This window comes from Lissotriton helveticus, chromosome 2_2 (genome assembly GCF_964261635.1).
Source record: "Lissotriton helveticus chromosome 2_2, aLisHel1.1, whole genome shotgun sequence".
NCBI lineage: Eukaryota > Metazoa > Chordata > Amphibia > Caudata > Salamandridae > Lissotriton > Lissotriton helveticus.
In genome coordinates, this window is record NC_136060.1 from 351,145,670 (window position 1) to 351,162,600 (window position 16,931).

A 16,931-nucleotide genomic window follows, 5' to 3' on the forward strand; every position below is an offset into this window, starting at 1 on the left:
CGATGGACAGTTCTCTACGGTGCTATTTATGGGACATACAGATCTAACTTTTGGCAAAGAAGACAGGCCTGTTGAAAAAGAAAAGAACAAGAGATTGATATTTAGAGCTAGGGGTTGGTGGCCAGGGTTATCAAATGCAAACATAATAGAGTACACTGTAAGCCAAACTCTTGGCCTACCCACCACATTTAGAGATGGGTGGACTGTAAGGTTTTCAGATGACCAAGTCCACATCAGTTCCATAGATGGAAAGGTACGCGCAATGGCCTGGATGAGTAGGAGCCCACCGCTCTATTTAAGGTAGACGTTGTCATGTCCTTTTTTAATGTCCCTCACAACCAGGTAAAATCCTGCTGTGAGGGGCAGAATTAATAATGATCCCCATAGTTTGGCAAAAAAAGTCCAAGGTGTGGGGGTAATCAGTTTTTGTCTTTTTGTTTTTCAAGAACAAAGTCTGACTGTGGGAGGTTGTTTTTGAATAACAAAAATATGTAAAAATCTTGATGAATGGCCATCAAACTCCACAGCGGCTATCAACCAAACTATTTGTACCTTGAAGGGAACTACCATGACAGCGGTCCCCTATGAGGTACACAGATGACAGCTGGGCTGTTGGGCATCTCAAAATCTAACAGGATGCCAGAGATAATATCCTCTGCCACCTTGACGGTGGAGTACGGCCCATCAGGTTTAAAATCATGCTCTTAGAGTCAAAGTAAACTGAGAGATCTCAAAGAACCAAGGAGTGCTGGTGTGCAGTTAACAAAAGGCCAATCAAGTAACACAGCCAGAGATAGGTAGAAGCGTGCACTCAGATTGATCACTCAAATATTAAAATTACCAGTTTTTCCAAGCTTGTTGCATCTGTCACATTAATCATTTCTGGCATTAATTTCAAGTATGATATCTCTATGCTTCTCTTTTTCAATAGAAGCCACACATATGCAGTGCAGTCCTTTGACTCTTCAGTGGCAGCATGGATCCAATTTGTTTTATTTACATTTCTTTCTGCACCAAATATAAAAAATAAAATGAACAGCTTTTTTTCTTTTCTTTTTCGTTCTTTATAGCAGACATTTCTGTTGTGTAAATAGTGTATTAGTTTTACTCTTAATTCCAGAATTGAAGTTCATCTTCAATATCTGTTACTTCGTCTGGAGGACGATAACTCACCTCATTCAGATGTCCTAGAAGACAACATTATCCACAGTTGTGCCTGAAAACATTGGGGAATCAAATGTTTATTCATTTTGATCATCCTCAATCTTGCTGCTTCCTAGGAGAAAGACTGGTTAATTTAACCATGCCATTTCCATCAACTGCACGAAAAACCTGCTCGGGGGATCCACTGGATACAAGACATGCTAGATATGTTAATGCCATCCTGCTGAGTTCTCCTCAATTTTCCTTTTCCCTATGTCAATAGATCAATGACTCTTGATCCATGAAGAATTCTGTTTGATTGTTTGTAGTCTTGTAACATCTTCTCTATTCTCATGTGTAAGAAGCTGGCTCTTTATATGGTATACCAAAAAGAGTCAAGGTAGTCCCTTACTAGTGGACAGCGGCTTGCTCTAGCAATTCCAAGGTGCTCGCATAGGGGGTAGTGTGGTCGAGCAGTCTTAGGCTTATCGAAGAGGAGTATTAGACATCTGCTGCACATACACAGCCAATACATGACACACCCGACTCAATAAGGAGATCTACACCAATTTATAAAAATAACAATTATTTTTATATAACTTTAGGCACCAGGATCTAAATCAGGTGAGTACTTTTTAAAATAGCAGGTCTGAAGAAAACAGGTTTTTGATACCTAAAATTGTATTTGAAGCACTTCGCAGCATTGTTAACCTATGAAGAAAACATAGGTTGTATACTGTCACTGAGCAATGACTTACGGGACCCTTTCCCTAGACTTAAGAGGAGTATGAGGCAAGGTTCAAGGCAGCACCAACAGGTCACCTCGGGAGGCACTGGGGCGTCCGGGTAGAGAAGTGTGTTTTCAGTGTTGGACAATTTTGATACTTTAAATCATAATTGAAGCACTTCAAAGTAATGTTAACTTATGGAGAAAAATTACGTATTGCATTCGGGCACTCAACAATGACTTATGGAACCAATCTTTTGGACTTAGGGTGAGTATAGGGCAAGGTTAAATGCAGCACCAACAGTTCACTTCAGACAGCTCTGGGGCAGTGTGGTGCAGAGGTGCCTTACAACGTTGGGTGTCCCATTCAAGTCTATGGAGATCGGTCTGTCAAATAAGAGACTGCAGACTCGGACTGGGGGACCAGTCAGGCTGAACCAACAAGGGGGCTCAGGCCTCATGATGCTAGGTGACATGGGGACACCTTTGGTCCTCTTCTCCATGGGCCAGGGGCGAAGGGTGCAGAGGTGTCCTTAGGCATCAGGTTTTCGTCACAAGAGCAGTCGCGGTATAAGGGGCCTGCAAACAGAGGCTGAAAGCGGTGTCAGGGAAACAGCAGTGGTCACGTCCAAGGTGGACTTTGCCTCTGGAGGACCATGGGACCATGCTGTCACAGTTGGCACACTTTAGCTCAGGCTAGGAAGCACAGGTGCAGAGGTGCTGGGCTTTTGGCGTTTCAGAGTCTCACAGTGTTCTTTGGGGTGCCTGCAGGATGCAGGGCAGCAGCTCTGCTGCTCCATAGGAGTCCTTGAGTCTTTATTGAAGGCAGGTAGTCCCCACAGGCTTTGGAGGCATGACAGCTTGCAGGACGAGTTGACTCTGGCGCAATTCGAAAGGGAACAGCAGGCAGTCCGGCAGGGCTGGTGCCAAGTCAGTTCCTCTTCTTTAGTCTTTGCTTTTGTGGCTCTTTCGTGTCTGTCTTCTTCATAGGTCACCAAGATCTGATTTCCTAGTGCCAGGGCTCCCCTAAATACTAAATTCAGGGGCCTTAGCGGAGGGGAGGGTAGTAGCCAATGGACTACTTACCCCTGGGGTCACTACACCCCTATATAACCACTTCCTGGGGCATAACCCTGTCCCAGAGATCCTAAATTTGCCTTTACCAAGATGGTCACTTCTGAAAAGTTGCATCCACTTCAGGGGTGGCACTAGCCTGAGGGTGAACACACCTGTCTTTCCTAGCTAATTTTCCCACCTGTCCAGGTGCCAAAGGGCTTTGGACAAAGGGGGTCAGTTTCCACTCCTGTGAGAGAAGCCATATTTGCATACCAGAAGTGGTGGGCTCTTTGAAGCTCCCTTTCCTTGGAATGCTAATCGGCACGTCATCCTGTGGGGGGCTGAAAGCACCCTCTGCCTGAGCAGGCTTGGTTTATGACCCGCCTGAGAACAAAGGCCCTCACCCTTGGGGGTCCGAATATCATCGCAGGTGGGAGACTGGCGAAAACCAGTCAGCCAGCACACCAGAAGCTGGTAGGTATTACTAAATCTTACACCGGCATCCATGTGGGTTTATTAATACGAGATGTTTGATACCAAACATCCCTATTTTCAGGGAAGCCAACATGTAGCTGGGGCACTCGTTTTCACCAGTGTCCAGCACATGCTTTTAAAATTGCATTCCCTGATCACTTGTACTGGCAGTAATGGAACTGACGAACACAGGGGCATATCTGCTCATGCAGTTATGCCCTCACATGTACTATAGTGCTCCGTGCCTTAGGGCGGACGCCCTGCTGTAGAGATGACTCACCTATACCGCATGCAGTGTCAGCAGTCATATTTTCACTTTTGTCTGCACCAAGCCACACATCCTGCAGTGAGTTTGTAATAACTTGGTGAGGGGTCTTTAGGGTGACACAATTCGTGCTGAAGCCCTCTGGGGCCCTCTTTAGTTCCTCATGCACTAGCTACCAGAGGTAACATTTACCTGGGACTTACAGAGGGTACTAACGGTATTGCAAATTGAGGAAAACAATTGCACAGCTTTGGGAAATACACCAGGCACTGGGGACCTGGTTAGCAGAAACCCAGTGCACTTCCAGTCGAAATCACATCATACTTCAGGCAAAAAGTGGGGGTGACCATGTCAAAAAGGGCCCTTTCCTACATCATTGTATTAGCTGTTTTTGAGTTTTATGTGCCAGTGTGCTTGATTTGGTGTTTGAACTGCAAAAAGCAAACCCATCGCAGAGATTGATAGAAGTGATGCTGTTGCTGCTAATTTAGTAGCAGGTGAGTCTTGGAGTGGTGATTGTTTTATCAATAGCAGGTGCTGCTGCGGCAATTGTTGCATTCTTCTGGACTCAGAGCCACTACCTTGCTTTCCAAAGGTTAGAGGCGACAGCACTCCAGTTCTTCTTTGCACTTGAAGTTGCACTCTATCTTCCAATTTAACCTCTTTCTTGACAATCCAGTTCTTACACATGATGATATCCAGTGCTGAAAAAGGAATGAAAGAAGATACCCTATGCTTCTATCATGGATCCTGTATAGTGGCACAGATGTAAACTTCTCAGTACATGATCTCAAATTGGCCTGCAGCAAGGGTAACAAGGTGGATGGTTTGGCTCATGGTATAATACTCCTGACTTCCCACATATATTTGTTTAAAAGGTACTAGCATTTTGTGTAGGCCTGTGTTTGCCTTCATTTGCTGACCATTTGTCATTTGTCAATACATTTGCCTGCATATGTCAACCTCCATTATTATTGTATTGCCAGTTGCATCCCATCTCCTTTGTGGCACATGATCATTTACAGACTGTTGCTGCCTAAACAGGTGTTGCAGCATGTAGAAAGTGGAGTTCAAATTGATCGAAACCTCCTGCATAAGTGAGGTGGGGCCTCCTATATTAGGGCCTTTAGAAGGGCTCTAATAGCACCAATGAATCATCCCTTCTTTGTTTTAAAGGGATGACAGAAACGTGTGCAAATCCTGTGACAGTTGACTAGTATGTTATGGACTACTACCATTATTTATTCGGAAGCCCTGCACAATTATGTTGATGCAATGAGCTAAGAAAAATAACAAATGGGGGAGGGAGAGGAATAGAGATAGAATCAACCTCCTATTCAACCTTTTTATAAACAATAAGATTCTACCCTACATTAAGAAAATTGATTTTCGTTTTTTAGTGGTTAGAAACAGGTGTATTAGTGGTCCATGAGATGTCATGGGAAAGCACTAAGTGGTTTTAAAATACTCCTCACACACTAAGAATCCCTTAGTGTCATGCTTCATCATAGGGGTCTTCCCGTCCCTCTACGGGGCGGGGCGGGCTTCAACCTACGAATATGTGGGAGCACTTTTTTTGTGAAATAGGCTATGTTTGGTGTTGGAGTGAGAGTGGTAGAGTCTGTGAAGAATATGGGGCGAGTTGTAAACATTCCCTGGCTAGTGGAAAAAACAACTTTTATTCACTTCCCTAGCTGGAAATATTAAAATGTGGGTATGCGTAGGGGGTATACTTTAATGAGATGCCCCCTACTGGGTCAACATGTTTCGTAAGCCGTCCCCACGGCTTGCTCGTCAGGACCTAATATGATCCCCACTGCATTGAAAATATATCTGTTTTACATATATTGTATGCCTATTATCCAAAACAATCATGCAAAATTGGCATGTCAGAAAGAAAGGGGGAAAATTGCCCCTTGTAGTCTCGAGACCAAATTGGTATCTGTAAGAATAGAAGAACATAGAATTAACACAGTCGATTGTATTGTTACACACATCACCATAACGTGGACCCACATATTTGGGCAAAATTTTCCATGATAGATTTTTCTCAAAGTTCAGGTGCACAGCACTTGTTCTTTAAAAGCGGGTGTTGTGCTGCCCAAATGGTGATAATTCGGAGTTATTTCATAAAATATACACATAAGACGTATAAATGGTCACATACACACACATGTATCTTTTCTCAACATGTTTTCTAGTTGGTAAACCGAGGAAAAAGCAAAAGAAGTTCACCTTTGTGAACTTTTAATTGGTATGTCTGAGGAGCATGTGAAGGGAAACCATTCATACCTCCACTTATGCAAACGTGCGAAAGGAAGCATATATACTTATCGTTATTCGTCAACTGACTAAGAGGAATAATTTTATTATCATGATTTTATAATGACACATAGATAAGCGTTTTTTTATAAAAAAGGGCAGCACAATGTACATACGCTAATCGGAAGAATAGTCTGATTCCATGAGCTCGCTCGAAGGAGAGGTGGCCTCGTAATATGCACTGCAGGTAAAGTGAGAGGTCACAAAATATTAGTTTTACCCATTCGCACCGCATTAGCAAAACGAGAATGGCCCCGCAGGGGGAGCGACACGAGACGTCTCCCCCTGCGGTTTTCGCGCGCAATGGAACAGTCCAGGCGCGAGATAGGGAGGGAGCGTCAGGGCAGGTTTTCAGCGCGTAGGCTGTGAGGAGATTAGGCGCAGGCAGGTTAGAGACGGGGATTTTGCTCTTTTAGCGAAATCAAGTGTCAGAAGGTGTTATTTACGATTTTTTCTGGGGCAGAGGTTATTATTAGTATAGTGAGTTTGTTTGCAGCATGGAGATGATTGAGCAGCTGGTGGCAGCTTTGAGAGTTGTTCAACAGGAGGGGAGAGAGGACATGCTGACGCAGTCTGCGCGTCAGGAGATGCTTCCACCTACACGTCCCCACAGAGAAAAGCGGCAAAGGGGGTGAAGTATGCCATTGAAGCTTGTCAGCCGGCTTCTGTCAGAAAAGGAGGCAGGAGAGCGCGCTCTTTGAGCACAGGTGTTGACAAGACATCAAGACCTAGTGCGACAGAAAAATTCGCGGCTATACGCAGGGCTACCTCTCTCACGCGTCCACAAGCGGTGAGTCAAATTGATAACAGGCATCATTTTTCTGAGGAGAATGCGCAGGTTGCAGTCACAATTAAGGGGGCTACTAGTGGCACTACGCAGGCTGCTATCAAGAGAAAAGGAAAGGAAAAGGTCGTCAAGAAGCTGGCAGTTACCCAAGACAGGTTGGGTGGCTCGGGGTTACCTCCGTTACCCCCTCCCAATGAGCGTTTTGACCGGTTTTGATCATTCTTGTATGGACAATGGGCAAAACGCTGTGAGTCAGAAGTTTATTGTGAGGGGGCGGGCGGGCGCCTTAGTGGCTTATTCCAGCGACAGTGATGACGAGGAAGAGTTTGAGGCGCAGATTCTTCAGGTGACCCCCCACCCCACGACATGCAGCCAATTACCTCAGACCAGGAGCGGTTTTGGGGAAACAGCAGAGCTTGGTGTAGAATGCCCACCCTTGTCTAAGCAGGGGGGCCCCATGCTCTCCAGCAGGTTGGTGTAAATCAGGAGCCACAGGAGGCAAGTGATTTGGAGTTTGACGACAATTCTGACGGTGAGGAGGAAAGAGATGACGACGGCGGATTTGAAGAAGGGAATGACACATTTCGTTCTGGTCAGGAAGTCAGGAGATGGGATACCGAATACTTATTCCCGTGCGTTCGCCCTTCACCGTATACCGCACCGAACATGAGGAGCACACAAACCAGGAGTGGCAACGGTCAGTGGGTTTGGGTTGAGCACCCAAGCTCCGCTGGCAACCACACAGAGAGACATACTTCCACAGAAGATTTCACCTTTTCGCGAGGTGCTCGCGACATTTCTGACGCGCAGATGGTTGGTTTCCAGACTATGCCATCTGTTCACGTGGCTACCTCTACTGTATCACCGTACATTGAGGGGCTTGTTAACGTATATGATAGCGAATCCAGAGCGGATTTTGCGCAGTCAGACAGACCTCTAGAGCGGAGTTCTGACCTAGCTTGGTCGACCTTTGATGGCGGGGTTGGGGACGGGGCTTGTCCTGGTACTAGTGGGGGGCCAGAGGTGAGGTGCGTGTTTAGACAGGTCAAAAAAGGACAGGCTGGGAAGTCGATAAAAGGCAAGAAAACTTTGCATAACAAACCGAACTTTTTGGGGACGGTTGGTAAAACACAAAAGGGGGTAGGGGGGTAACAACAAACTCTTCTTTATTGTTTCAGAAGTCAAGTGCGGACTCTTCTGCTGTGGAGCTGACACCAAGAGATTATCAAGAGCGGATGTCTCGAACGGAATTGCAGAAACAAGCGGAACAGCTACCATACGGTAAGCCTCATTGGTGGGCAGTGTGGGACGATGGACAGGACAGAGGGGTGAATGTGCGAACTTTACCTGTGGTGAAAATAGTAGGGGGAGGGAAGGTAGGAAGAGCGTGTCGTTAGACAATTCGATATCATCTGGGGTGCTGACACCGCTTAGCGCACTAGGTGCAGGAGAGTCACCTCAGGGGTTAGACACTCCGGAGGGAGGGCGTACACAGGACGTGGTGTCTGATCAGATAGTATGCATTAATGTTAAAAAAAGGGTTCCTTACATGGGCCTTGCGATGCCCTTGGGGTCACACTTATCAGATAAGACCAAGCAACGTATATGGAACCATGAGTTTGTTGACATCTTCAAGTTACTCCACCGTGACGTGCAAGCCAAGGAGGGTTCAAAGGAGGAGGAATGGGAGTTAGCGTGACGTCGCAGGGTGCCTCGTACCATTGAGAATTGGACCTCAGCCTTCCTGATATATGCAAGTATTTATTGCGAAAAATATCCTGAGAGGTCTGTTGCCCTTTATAAGTACATGGATATCGTCAGGAAGGCACAGCTGCACTTTGGGGGATACTCGTGGTTGAACTATGACGAGGAATTTCGAGCCCGTATCAGTATCTGTGCTGAGAAGCCGTGGGGGGACGTGGATTCAGAACTTTGGCTCCAATGGATGTCCACGTCTCACCCATCGGCTACGACGCACACGGCAAGTGGTTTGCCAGTGCCTTACCGGCCCTTTCTGTGGCGTCCCGCTCCTTCAGTAGCGGGTGCATGGGGAAGGAGTTTCACCTCTGGTACAGGAGCCTGTTGGAACTACAACAGGGGAATGTTCCCAGTGCGAGGGGCGTCATCCGCTCACGCAATGTGGTTCCTCAGCGGGTGGTTTTGGCGGCCACAGATTTAGCGATCAACAAAGATTTCAAGAACAGGGTAGCTGGGCATTTAGGGGAAGAGTCGCCTCTTTCCCTACTTTTCCAAAAGGCGCCTACACCGGTTAGATTATCCAGTCTGACACCTTGATTAGACAAATATACGGATACTGATGCAGCAGCTCAATTGTTTTGGGGGTTTCAAGAAGGCTTTAAGCTGGGATATCAGGGCCCCCGTCAACATAGGTGGGCTGAAAACTTGCGTTCGGCTAGGGCATTGCCGGAGGTGGTCCGTAAAAAATTAGACGCAGAGATCAAGGTAGGCAGGATAGCGGGCCCCTTTCAGCATTGTCCTTTACCAAATTTGATAGTGCCCCCTCTTGGCGTCATTCCCAAAAAGGCCACCGGCGAATATAGGATGATACAACATCTCTCCTGGCCGGAAGGGGGTTCCATCAATGATTGCATATCAGCTCTTGATACCTCAGTGTCGTACACGGCAGTGGATGAAGCGATTGACTTAGTGACACGGATGGGCGAGGGAGCGGAAATGGCTAAATGCGATATCCAATCTGCCTTCCGTTTGCTACCCATACACCCTTCTGATTTCGAACTGCTGGGTATGTTTTTTCAGGGCCATTACTATGTAGACAAAGTCTTACCAATGGGATGTGCGGCCTCATGCGCGCTTTTTGAGATGTTTAGCAAATTCATTCAGTGGATCTTTTCACAGATATGTACGGAAGGTGTCAGTTGTCATTATTTAGATGATTTCCTTTTCATAGGGAAGGCTGAGACAGGACACTGCACAACAGCACTCACACAATTCCAGACGCTTGCTGATTCTTTAGGGGTTCCTTTGGCGCCCGACAAGACGGAAGGACCTAGTACGATTATGACTTTCCTAGGCATTGAGTTAGATACCATACAGATGACGGCGCACCTTCCAGAGAGCAAGATTAGCGAGATCAAATCCTTTTTGCTTTTGGTTTTGGATGCACGCAAGATTGAATTAAGACAAGTGCAGCGCTTGTTAGGCTACGTGAACTTTGCGTGCCGGGTGGTGAGAGCAGGGAGGACTTTTTGTAGGCGTTTAGGCATGGCTTTATCTGGCGCCTATCTCCCACACCACAGAGTTCGCTTGACTAAATGTATCAAAGAGGATTTGAGGGTGTGGCTGTGTTTCTTGGACAGTTTTAACGGCATACCTTTGCAATTCTTGGATGAGAATATTGTTTGGCAAGTCCAAATTTATTCTGATGCTGCTGGATCGAGTGGTTTTGGAATTTTCTGGGAAGGAAGGTGGTGCGCCGAGAGTTGGCCGGAGCATTGGAAAAATCAAGGCCGAAGTATTGCCTTTTTAGAGCTGTTTCCTTTAATTGTGGCGTTGTTGGTTTGGGGTAATGAATTTCAAAACAGATCAGTTTTGTTTCACGTAGATAACACAGCCGTAGTAAATTTGGTGAACAACCAGAAGGCCAAAGATGTGAGAGTGTTACAATTGTTGAGGATGTTTATGCTCTTGAGTTTGCGTTTCAACATGATTTTCAAAGCTAAGCATGTCCCTGGGGTTAACAATTCCATTGCTGATGCTCTTTCCCACTCTCATTGGCAGAAGTTCCGCGAGCTGGCGCCAGTAGCAGATATCGCCAAAACGAAGGTGCCACACAACCTGTGGGCCCTAGGGGAATGAGGATTGTACAGCTAGTCGAGCAGTCAATTGCCCCTTCGACTAGAAGTTATGTACAAGCATGGGAGGAATTCTTACACTATACCAGGTGGTAGGCGGGTCAGGAAAAGTTGAAAAAGGGAGTGGTAACATTTGTGATTTTGTTCTTACGTTGATAGATAAAGGGTTATTTCACACGACCATTGCAGGAAAGCTGTCAGGTTTGTCCTTTTATGGACAACTGTTGTGGGGTTTCGACCCAGTAGATAATAGTTTGGTTAAGAAAATTTTGAAGGGACTCCAGAGGAGGACAGTTAAGTTTCAGCAGCTGCGAGCTCCCATTACTTTCGAACTATTACAACAGTTATTGGAGCAGTTGGATTTGTTTTGTTATGATTTTTGGGAAGTTGGGCGTTTTAGATTGGCCATGATTTGGATGTTCTTTGGTGCGTTCAGGGTTTCCGAAGTGCTGGGTTCGGAGAGAGACGGAGGTTTATGCAGCACAGAGATTTCAGTCCTGGAACACAAGATAGGCATATGGGTTAGGAAATCCAAAACTGACCAGTTGGGCCGGGGTACATGGGTTTTTCTGAATAGCAGTGGAATTGCAAATTGCTGCCCTGTACAAGAATGGGTTCAAATTTCTTCTTCACATACTTTTCAGCAAGGTCACATTTTCATTCATGAGTCTGGAGACAAGATAACGAGTACACAATTCTTAGCAGTATTGCGGAGAGCCTTAACGTTCTTAGGAGAGAACCCGCAATGTTTTGCCACTCATTCATTTCGAATAGGGGCAGCAACGGAGGCAGCTAGGTTGGGACTGGGTTTAGATGTCCTGAAGCGTATTGGCAGATGGAAGTCTAGCTGTTACAAACGATATGTGCGAAAATAACTGTGTTAGGATAATTGCACGCTTGATTGCACCAGACTAATTTCTATTTTCTTTTAGGTACTGTTCGGGGAGTGACTTCGAGATTTAAAAGGCAGACGTGGATGGTAGGCCATTCATTTGTAAAATGGGCAGCCCTGTTTGCAGAAAAGATTTAAGGACGATCCCTTGGTATTCCTAGCGCCCAGCAAAAATTGGTGTGGAAGGGAAAAGGAGGTATGAAATGGAGTGAATTGTTACCAACGTTAACACAGATGTTCCACGTAAGAGGTTGCCCGGACTATCTTCTTATCCATTTAGGAGAAAACGATTTGGTTAAATTATCGGGCCTCACGCTCATCAAACAGATGCAACTAGACTTAGCGGTCCTCAAAACAAATTGGCCGACCACTCGCTTAATATGGACGAATTCATTTATAGACAATCCTGGCCACATGCCAGATGTCACGCTGCAGTGGAGAAGGCTCGACGAAAGTTGAACAAAGCAATGAGGGTATTTTGCAAAGTCATGCAGATCAGGGCTATTGTGCATGAGAATATCACAAGCAGTGAAGGTCATCTCTTTAGAGATGACGGAGTACATCTGTCACATTTGGGCATGGCTTATTATTTGGTTGAGATTAGGGATATGCTGGCTCAGGAATTACAAGTCAATCTTTGGTGCAACTCTAAATTGTGAAGTGATTTCGTTTAGGCAAATAGGTGGGGCAAGGAAAACTCCTTGGTTTTCCTGGGTGGCATAAAACTCTCGGGGAGGAAAAGTCTAGAGCGGGCTTCTCCAGTCATTAGTTAGTTAGGGGGACTTCTAGAGAACAATTGAGGGGAAAGATGGAAAGAAAATGTTGGGGACGTTATTTAAGTTTGGAATACAAGAAAAATATATTTGATGGTTTCGGTATGAATTCAGATTTATAATAAAACAAATGGTTTTGTGTTCAATTGCCAAATTACATGTTATAATATCAATGAAGGGTTATCTGATGGGAAATTCATATATCCTGATTAAAGTGGCCTTTTATGCTATGAAGAAAGCGAGTGGTCTGGATTTTGTGGGCGATGGCCCCGCAGGGGGAGCGACACGAGACGTCTCCCCCTGCGGTTTTCGCGCGCAATGGAACAGTCCAGGCGCGAGATAGGGAGGGAGCGTCAGGGCAGGTTTTCAGCGCGTAGGCTGTGAGGAGATTAGGCGGAGGCAGGTTAGAGATGGGAATTTTGCTCTTTTAGCAAAATCCCACCCACCCACCCCAAAAAAAATAATATATATATATATGTATATATTTGTAATGGTATTTATATATATATATATATGTTTATTTATATATATATATATATATATATTCGCCACTTCAGGACATGATTCCCATAACAGATTACTTGAGGCATAAAACTCTCGGGGAGGAAAAGTCTAGAGCGGGCTTCTCCAGTCATTAGTTAGGTAGGGGGACTTCTAGAGAACAATTGAGGGGAAAGATGGAAAGAAAATGTTGGGGAAGTTATTTAAGTTTGGAATACAAGAAAAATATATTTGATGGTTTCGGTATGAATTCAGATTTATAATAAAACAAATGGTTTTGTGTTCAATTGCCAAATTACATGTTATAATATCAATGAACGGTTATCTGATGGGAAATTCATATATCCTGAATAAAGTGGCCTTTTATGCTATAAAGAAAGCGAGTGGTCTGGATTTTGTGGGCGAAGACAAGGGGCTCGGAGTGTTCAAAGAGCGAGCTGTGTTTAAAGACCCGCTCAAGTCTTACTTACATTATAACGGCTATGCCCTCTCCCGTAAATACCTCTGTGCAGCTCCGTGGAACGTTTTGTGTATGTTCACGCCGTGTTTATATCTGGTCACTAATTGAAGAAAAATCGCAAAACAGCTCTTAAAAACACAACTAGAAAGCTGAGGACTTCAAAATGGCCGCCTTGTTTGTGCTAATGGTATCTAACGGAAGGATCACTTCCTCTATGGACTAAAGCAACGTTACTACAAAAGATTAGAGAATAACTTTCTCCAGTATGGCTTCCTGTTTTTGTGCAATCCAGGATTGTTAAAAAATTACTCTTCCTTGTTGTTCGGATAATTGCTGAAAAATCACTCCTTGCGTGGACTGAAGCATGCGCGTTGCAACATTGTCTTACTGTAGGGTAGACGCAATGAGCTAAACATAGCTGGCCATGGCAATAGTACTGCCACTGGCTGTGGCAACAAATCTAATGATGAGACTGTGGCGTTGAAGCCATTTGTACACTTTGCTATTGAAATCTTCCAGGTTGCTTGCAGCTTGAATGCCTCAAAACGCATCTACACTGGTGGTGCAGGTGGGTAGCCTTTGATTAACACCCCTGAAGGAGACCCAGTGTGCAGTGATGCATATGTAGTCTGTAGCATGACAACTGTTCCACATGTCTATAATGACATGGATAGACTTCCAATTGATGTTGCAGCTCTGACACAGCAAAAGTTTAAATATAGATCCAGCTGACAACCTTTCCTTTTGAACATAGGGCCTTCACAAATTACAGGAACCCCTCTTCGTCCACCAAAGAGAAAGGGAGGAGGTCAAGTTCTAACATTTTTGTGAGTTTCCTATTGTTCAAATGCAGCTGCTGATGGTTTTGGTGGTATGGTGCATCCTTGTAGAACAAAGCCTTGACAGTGGGTTGTGTTTGTTGTTTGTGTGACAAATCTCCTACCTTAAATGACCTTCATGGGGGTAGGCTGCTTGGATGTTTTGGGTGACTATGGCATCCCTCTTCTCCTGTTGCCAAGCTAAGTTTGATGCTGGTGATGAATACATGAGTATACACTATCAGTGACAGGACTGCTTATAAAGTTATTCTCCCTTAGCAACAGAAATCTCTTTTAGATGCTGTTCCCGCAGGATTCAATGTTTTAAAAACTTTTTCCATGCAGGCCAGTTGGGCCCTTGTACTATAAAGTCCTCCTGGCTACCCACAATGCAGGTCTGTGGCAAACTGTGAAGTCTGCATTGATGGTTTTATTCAGCCTAGGTGGAAAGAAGTTGCAAAACTAGGGAAGGGAGCTTTCTTATAGAACCAAAGCCAGACGTAGTGGTGGTGCTATTTTGAGTTTGATTTTCCATAGGATTTGCTATGACTGTGGGATGGGTTGTTGGAGTTTGGATTTTAGAGACAGTAGAAGCAGGTTTTTGTGATAGAGGGGCATGTCCAATAGAAGTCATTTATACTTTCTCAGTGCTGCTCTCGACAAGACTGGATCATCTTCCTCACTTCTAATTAGACATCTGGAACCTGCCTTTTGCCTTGACTCCTGTGGCCAAACACAGGTTCTGGTTTCTGAAAGAGGGCTTGGAAAAGATGGTAGAGTAGTCCTTTTCTTCAGAAGAGATGGAGAAGATGATCTGTCTGATGTAACAGCAGTCAAATATTTCTGTTGTGCTGCAAGCTCAACTTCCTGCTTTACTCCTACCTAACGAAAATGAGGTAAAGCAGACTTGTGTTGCTGTTATAATTCTTAGGCAGATTCAATTTGCTAGGATATTTCCATTTTGGACTCACTGGTACCACCGTGAATGCAGTCCCTGAAACACTAAGATACATCTTCTCTGGTTTTGGTGATGGGGGCACCATTTTTGCTACAGAGGTGGTCCACCCAACCCTCTTCGTGCCCAGAGGAGGGTACAACAGGCAGAGCTTGTTTCCTAGGTGCCATTCTCGTCATTTCTTTTTGGTTAGAGCAGTAGCAATTAGCAGAGAGGTTTCTGGACTCCGATGTCAGCTCAATCTAGTCCCCCTGCAGGCAATAACAAACATAAGAAGGAAGGTAGTCAGACCTGGCCAGTCTAGTCAATGCAATATAAGGCATCATAATAAAAATATACCCATTTGCAAACTAATTGCTTTGTTAGACCGAGCACAAGTTAGAAAAAAACTGTGAAAAGCTACATAAACAATAAATCCCTGATGTCCCTCAAGGGCCAATGGTAATCCAATGGAAGCTAGGAGAAAGCTTAGAAAAATTGATTAAATTAAATAAAAATAATAATAGCCATGGACGAAAGGGCTCAATCCCCGTGGTAGCTCACTTAATGACCCTCCATGGCATATGGTACCTCTAGAGAAACCAGGGGAAAGTTGACGAAAATTGATTATTTTAAATTATATTAAATGACAATAACCATGAAATATATGCTACTACAACCAGTACAGAAGCACAATATAATAACAGGAAATACACATTAAAAAAGCAAAATATCGGTGACCTCCTAAAGGGCTTTAAGACATACAGAGCTCACAGAGGTGTCTTTTGAAAGCTGCTTCAAATGGTTAATAACCAGACAAACACACTGGTTTCTCAAAATGGTGGACAGGCAAATGGATTGGCAAGGGAGAATACAAGATGTCTGTCTCTGTAGCTCAAGACTGGTTTTACAATATGGTGAACAAGCACACAGCAAGAAAGGAGGCGGCATAGAGTAGCTGGACAAAATGGCTACATATGAAAAATACATCAGTTTCATAAAATGATGCATGCGCAAATAGTAAGGAAGGAGGAGGCATGAGGGACAGAGTGAACACGGCTGTTTGCACTGAAGCACCTTCCTCTGATTCCAACAATAAACTTATGTAGAATTGTATGGGAAGAATTGCACACATATATACCCAAAATGTACCTGGGCCCAGCCATCATAGCATGAAATGACAGAAAATTCCAAAAGATTATGCTGCATGAAGGGACCACAACGCACAGTACCCTGACTCCATGCCACAAAAGCACTACTAGTCATAAAATGATGATGGCTCTCATTGGAGTTTTCCCCTAGTGTGTCTCCCAAGATGGAAATCTCAGGCTCTGGGATAAACTTCATGTCCACCAACATGAATGCCATGTGGGATGAGAATGGAGAAATCTCCAGTATCTCTACTTCATACTGCCACTAAACTATGGTTCAGTGGAACGTTAAAAAAAATATTGAATAGAAGAATGAACTTCCTTCCCTTAAAAGGTGCTTCAACCACCCTGATTAAGACCTTCCCTGAACAGAAACCTTCTGCACTCCAGTCCTCCCCTGTTTGACGCCTACTTGTTGAGGAAAGTTTGAAACCAGTCAAACCTGTGCTAAAATAAGGGTCTTTTTGACTGTTTTTGCCCTTCAGGTTTCACAGCTACTTCTCAATAGAAGTCAACAGAAGTTCTTTACACTGTCTTCCTCTAAGGGCAGAGACCACAAATTAGGGGGGTGGGGGTGGATAGGTTCCCATTTCAGGAGGAAAGGTATAACATCTAAGAGGAGCCCGTTGAGGTTGGATTTGGGAGGAGGTATGAGAGGGAGAAAGAGATACCTAGTTAAAGGTTAGTTCTGACATTTTGAATAACTGGAGAACAAAGAATCATGGGTTTACTCTTTCCTGCCTCCATACTGACAGACCGGGACTGGGTCACAGAGCCCAGAGAGGAAAGAGCGGC